We start from the raw sequence: 7,149 nt of genomic DNA, 5'->3' as shown, positions 1-7,149 counted from the left end.
ATATCTTGCATAGTTTAGAAATAATCGAGTGAGATCACTTATCGTTTCCACCCTGTATATTCTAAATCGTTTATTGGTAATCATAACTAAAAATAAACATAATAATATTACGCTAATATAAAATTATAAATTATGTAAGCATCACCAAATGAAGTACTTGAAGAATGTGTTTCGAGCGAATATTACAGCTAGCTTACGTTAAAAAGTGTTGAAGCTTTCCTTTATGACACTCTTCACTATACACGTGTATTTAAATTACTACTTTTAAAGTACTAAAATACATAGTTACCTATATCATATTTGAATGCTGACATGTTTCGAAATAATATCGTATAGCGTTAAACATCAATTTGCGTATCGCATGATGGCACAGCGCTTCCCTTTGGAAATACCGGTTTCATAGTTACTTATGTTACTCTATTAAGATAAAATATGTGTAGTCATGACGTACTATGTGGAGACGACACAGTTAGTAGGTAGGCTAGGACTGGGAAGTAAGGCTACAGCTACACAACTAATAAATTAAGTACTTAGGTACATATCGAGGCGCTACAAGAGTGTTACGAAGATTTAACATAAGCGTCGTACCACAGAATAAGTAATAGTACAGGTACAGAAGGATTACTCCGCAAGACGATTTAAATAAATGCTAGTCTTGCTGCGACGCGATACAGTGGAATTCAGCTCGCACAGCACTACGTACCTACAATTTTATTCACCTACAAGTTTTGTCTCTTTCTATCGCGTGCCTCTGAACTCTTCTTACGCTGTTAGGGTTGCTGTCTAGTGAAAAAAATAATTAATCTAATTATATGTCATGAGGTACGTACCTCATGACACGTATGTATGTAAGTACGCATTCATTATGGAAAACCTTGGGAGAGGCATTTGTCCAGCAGTGGACGTCATTTGGCTGAAACGAACGAACGCATTCTGAGCAGTAGTCATGGTAGGTTCATTGGTAGGTTAGGTTCCTATACTATCCTAAGAATTATTGATTACCTACATGGCCAACATACCTTTCAGCATCTTTGGGAAGCGAAAAAAAAAGATAAATCCGGTAGATTTCTTTTCGAATTTAAACACCCGAACGCCGCACAATATTTCTTTCTCTTTATGTCCATTTTTAAATAATACTTCGATCATAGAATTAGGTACTACAACGTCTACAACGCACGCCAGCGCCAGCGTCCTGACGGGCGCGCGCGTGACACTCGACTGATATAATACCCGCCGGCGGGGCGCTTCGCTGTAGGTAATTATCGGATGTACCGCGCGGAGTGAGCCAGGCCTGGTCGTACGTACCTTGTCGTAGCTCGAAGTGCAACAATTTGCCATTTGTATGAGTTTGCGAGCTTTTACATGCTAGATTTTAATTATCATTTACTGTAGCTTCCCTAATTGCTACGGAAAGAAAATTATATTCTTTTGAGCATAGCTGGGCATTAACTCGTTAATCCGTTAATCGTTAATTAACGAAGTTAACATTTCTATTAACGGATTAACTTTTAAGTTAACTTTAAAAAATGTTAACGGACTCGTTAACTTCCGTTAAATTACCCTAAGTCCGTTAATCGTTAATCCAGTACTTACTATTTACCAAAAAGATACAGCAGGCACGCTGAAAAACACTAGAATAAAAATTAGCCAAGTGCGTGTCGTGCCACGCGCAGTGTAGGGTTCCGTAGTTGTCCGTCATTAACACAATATATTTCAGAAGCAAGCAATTACTTCATCTAAAGTCACTCTTAATATTTTCTTCTAAGGAATTTTATAATACATGATGAGTTAAATGACTATTACTCACTGATGTATCTTAACCGCTACAGTTTTCCTTGAAAGTTCATGAAAAGCAGTATCGTTACGAATTTTTCTAGATTTTTAAAGAAAACAGTTTAGTTTTTAGAGGATGGGGACGCCCTACTCGAACAAAAATTGTCACTTTAAACTTAAATATTTTGCAAACCGATCCCTTAAACGAAAAATGTTATGGTACCATTAAGCTGGTCTAATGATGGAGTCAGGAGGTGGCCATAGGAACTCCTAAATGAAACGGCGGCATCTCATCGAATTTGGTGGATTTGTCTTTTAGAGCACTTTAGTACTAGATGATGTCCAGGCAGTAGCGTAAGGGCGGGGGCGGGCGGTGGGGCGGTCCGCCCCGGGTGCCAAGCATCAGGGGGTGACACAAGTCGCGCAGATTAGTACTCACTGGCGCATCTGCATGGCAAATCTGCGGTGTATGTCATGATATGGGGGGGGGGGGGGGTGTAGGTAAAGGACTTTTAACGGGGGGTGGGGGGGGGGGGATCGGCTTGGGTGCGAACCCATGCTACGCCGCCACTGTGTCCAGGGTCCTGATGATGGAGTCAGGAAGTGGCCATAGGAATTCCTAAACGAAACGGTGGAAACTTATCGAGTTTGGGTTTGTTGGATTTGTCTTTTCGAGCACTTTGGTGCTAAATTGTATTGTAATTGAACCAAGGCTCTGAGATTGAGATACTATAGACTAAGAGCTGGTGAACGCCAGACCTACGTCATTTTATAAAAGCTGAAAGTTTGTCAGCGTATGCTCCCAATATAGGTTAGAATGTTGGTGGATTATGAAGTTTGGGTCATCGTTGCTTTGGCAGCTATCCTAAAAAAACTGTCTGGCAAGGAGTTGGAACTGTCAAAACTGTGTGGCTGATGTCGAAACAACTTCTAATCATTGCCCAAATATTTTACATAAAAATCAGATTTTATGGTATAACGTAAGTAGAATTAGTATATTGAATATACAGAAAAAGCCACCGTAAAAGTTAGGCTTACGTTATAGGTACCATAAAAGCTGATTTGCTTCCGAAATTATTTGAACCTTGCATACAATTACTTTTTTCGTTGTAAACATGTGTTAACGGATTAACGATTAACGTTAACTTGCGTTAAATCTTGCTAAATGTAACGTTTTAACGTTTAACGAAGTTAATTTTTTTATTAACGGTTTAACGATTAACGAAGTTAACCATTTGATTAACGGTGCCCAGCTATGCTTTTGAGTTTGATTTTATTCGACAGAACGTGTCACTTATCACTGTTGTGGACTGGGCCTTAGAATGTTTAACAATGTATTAATTTAAAAACATGATAAGAAAAACATAACCTTTAATTAAATGATTGCAATTAAATGGAACAGAACTAGTTCTATGCAAAGTTTTGCGGTTTGATGTTTTTTGTAGATTTCGTAGGTGGATCGGTGTAGGTACTGTACCTATCTTGCTAGCTTAAAACCCAGCAGGAAAATCCCAAATGGTAGAATTAATTTAATATAATATTTATAGGACCCTATCCTATGAATATTGATGGTCATATATTCACGGCTGGTTTGTTAAATGTGACCGAATGTGTGTTTAACCCATCAATTGCTTAATTTTTATTGGACTTTCGACACATCAATGGGTTTTACGCATGAAATGTGGGTAAAACGCGTAAAACATCGGAACAACTTACTTGTTTATCTATCTATAATATAATACCGCGTATATGGTGTAGTGGTTAGACCACCTGCTAGATCCAGAGGTCCCGGGTTCGACTCCCAGATTTTTCTATTCGGTTTGATTGGTAGTAGAGCTTGTTCCAAGTCCACCTGGCTAGTTACCACCATATTACCTAAATCTGTCGCCGCCACTGTACCTACAGTTTTATTTGCAAAAGTATAAATAAATAAATGACAATGTTAACAGCATGTTGTATTCCGGCCAGTTGAAGGTAAGATAACCTGGGCCTCTGTGGTTGAGGATTCCAGGTGAAACTCGTTTTCACCTTCGGCCTGATCAAAAAGTATGTTATTGTTATGGGGTCCTGTTACATAGAAAGCAAGCCACTATAAGTAGTTAAGTTACTTGGCCTTGAGATTTATATGGCCGACGATTAAGTTTATCAATTGCCTCAAGAATAACCTTGACAACAGAAAACAATATTTTTGGAATAGTAACTAGCAAAAATAAACATGTTTGATGATGTTTGTCTGGTCCCTCCCTAGATACATCACAGTTCGTCGTCTTGTGATGTCATCCTAGGATTTGCATAATAATAAAGGTTACAATACCATACAAGAGACCATCATCCACAAAAACATGTTTTAAAAAACGTTATTGGTGTGAACAGAATGTTATTGTATTGAAGTTTTGATAAAAAAGAAAATTAATAGAGTTCCCAGCAATGTAGCAAAGTGATAATAACCAATCAATGGTACAAAATCAATTAATTTTAAATGTACAATCACTGTTAGGAGTAGGAACATCATAAAACCTTTGTATTATTATCGTTACCACTCTACGAGAATAGTTGTTACGATGATTATACAGAGTGGAAACGTTAAGTGATCTCATTCGATTATTTCTAAACTATACAAGATATCGAAAAACTGGTTACTAAGTAATCCTGAAAGTGCTTCACAAGCTCTATCCAACGGTACTAATATTAGGTTACAGAATTAACTAAATCTATTCGAAAATTTAATGTTTTCAGCCTCCATACTAAATGTATGGTAGCCAAAAAATAATAGAAGTATTAATTTTTTTATTAAATAATAAACACTTAAAATGAACTCGTAAATTGCATTCTTATTTAAATTTATTCGTGACAAACATTGGTTTTAGGCTTTACTTGCTATAATATTAACAAGACATGAGTGCCATGACTATGGCTGTACTAAATGTATGATACATTTAGTTATGTATGGAAGCTGGAAACATTTAATTTTCGAATGGATCCAGTTTATTTTCTAACCTATTATTGGTACCGTTGGAACTATCCACTAGCTCGTAGAGCACTTTCAGAACAGTAAGCAGTTTTTTAATATCTTGTATAGTTTTTAATATTATGTGGTTTTACTAAATGTATGGAAGCTGGAAACATTGAATTTTCGGATAGATCCAGTTTATTCTGTCTGTAACTTATTATTGGTACTGTTTGAAAGAGCCTAGGAAGCACTTTTAGAATCAGTAAATCACTTTTTCGATATCTAGTATAGTTTAGAAATAATCGAGTGAGATCACTTAACGTTTCCACCCTGTAGAGCAAAAACTTATAGGAAAAAATATCCTATAGCCGTAAGTTGGCCTTTTCACCTATACTTAATTTTTATGTAAGTAAAACAAAATTATAAATAGTTTACTACGAAAATAAATTTTTGAAACCCAAAAAAAGAATAAATAGTTTACATAACAATGATGCAAGAATTATGATAGTCAAAATAATTGCATCATCACTAAAATATTTTTTGAATAACTTACTTTGGGACTCGTAAAACGAATTATGTGCTGTGAGTGTGGGAAATCTATAGTTAGGGGATTGCGCATTTTGCTTACTCAATAAAGTGCGGAATCAGAACAAATCAGCAGAATCTTTATTTTACCAGTGCTTATTATTATTCTGTGATTTTACTTACAGTTATGTAGTTTGTTCGCGGTACACAGACGGAAAACTTTTTTTGTAGTTCCCGCCGATTTTATACAGTATCTGACACTGTTTCGCGCGGTTGCGTTTTAATTTTTGAAAGAAAGAAAGAAAGAAAGAAAAAATATTTATTTGGTACTAAATGATACACATTGACATTAAAAAGTAAAATAATACAATTGTTGTACCAAATTGGTCTCTGCTCAGTATGAGGCCATAACGTACTCGGGAGCACGTTTTGTGCGCCAAATATTGTAATCCAAGTGACAGCCTAGAAAAGTTTTCTATAGCCTGACCAGGAACATAAAAACCCTGGCATAGAGGCGCGTCAATTGCATTTGATAGTGCAACACTGAGTACAGTCGTACCTGTGTTAAATTAATAGGCTAACTTTATGTATCAGGATTCAGGATTACGGGCTAATTTGATATTTTCATGAATTAACGAAAAAATATTATTATAGGTAACCTGGTTTAAATAAATTAAATGAAAACATCAATCGATCTAGTAGGATTTATTTTATTATTCATCAATAATCAAATTCAGAACTTGAATATTCAACTGCAATGTCTGCTCATGAACGCTTCAAACTCTGTACTTCTTTCCCAATTCCATAAAATTCAACACTTCGAAAGTGACAAAAAACTTTAAAATAGGTAGTTGAAACAAACCACAGCTAATTTTCATAGTGGACTGTACTATACGATAAACATGTCAGTCAATTTGACACCCTTGTCGGAAAAATTATTCAATGAAAATATTGTCCGAACCCTTAGTATTTCTCTTCGACAAATACTTTAACACATTGTGAACCACTTTTCTTTCACGACTATAAAAAGATTTTAGCAATGTAATTCACAAAATCAATTGCGCACATTTAAAATAAAGTTTGTTTACACTTTGACAGCAATAGACTGACATGCAAGGTGACATGTCAATGAAGTTTTCAGTTACTGTTGCCATTAAAAGAAATTAGTACCATTAGTTTTCCGCAACATGGCGAGGGTTTTTATGTTCCTGGTCAGGCTATACTTTTGGTAACTTTTATGAGGTCCACCAAAGAATTTATTCAAAATATCAAATTATTTAATATTGAATAATGTATAGCCTGACCAGTGGGTCTAGACAAAAGCCATTATAATCGCAAACCAGTCGAAAAGTGGTCGAAAAGCCCCTTTTTTGTATGGAATTTGACGGATTCGATTTTCGATTCGATCAAAAAGTGCGTTTTGTCTAGGGGGGCAGGAACATAAAAACCCTCGCCATGTTGCGGAAAACTAATGGTACTAATTTCTTTTAATGGCAACAGTAACTGAAAACTTCATTGACATGTCACCTTGCATGTCAGTCTATTGCTGTCAAAGTATAAACAAACTTTATTTTAAATTTGCGCAAATGATTTTGTGAATTAAATTGCTAAAATCTTTTTATAGTCGTGAAAGAAAAGTGGTTCACAATGTGTTAAAGTATTTATCGAAGAGAAATACTAAGGGTTCGGACAATATTTTCATTGAATAATGTTTCCGACAAAGGTTGTCAAATTGACTGACATGTTTATCGTATAGTACAGTCCACTATGAAAATTAGCTGTGGTTTGGTTCAAATACCTATTTTAAAGTTTTTTGTCACTTTCTAAGTATTGAATTTTATGGAATTGGGAAAGAAGTACCGAGTTTGAAGCGTTCATGAGAAGACATTGCAGTTGAATAT

This window comes from Ostrinia nubilalis, chromosome 21 (genome assembly GCF_963855985.1).
Source record: "Ostrinia nubilalis chromosome 21, ilOstNubi1.1, whole genome shotgun sequence".
In the NCBI taxonomy this organism is placed as follows: Eukaryota; Metazoa; Arthropoda; class Insecta; order Lepidoptera; family Crambidae; genus Ostrinia; species Ostrinia nubilalis.
Note: the sequence above shows the minus strand (reverse complement) of the source record.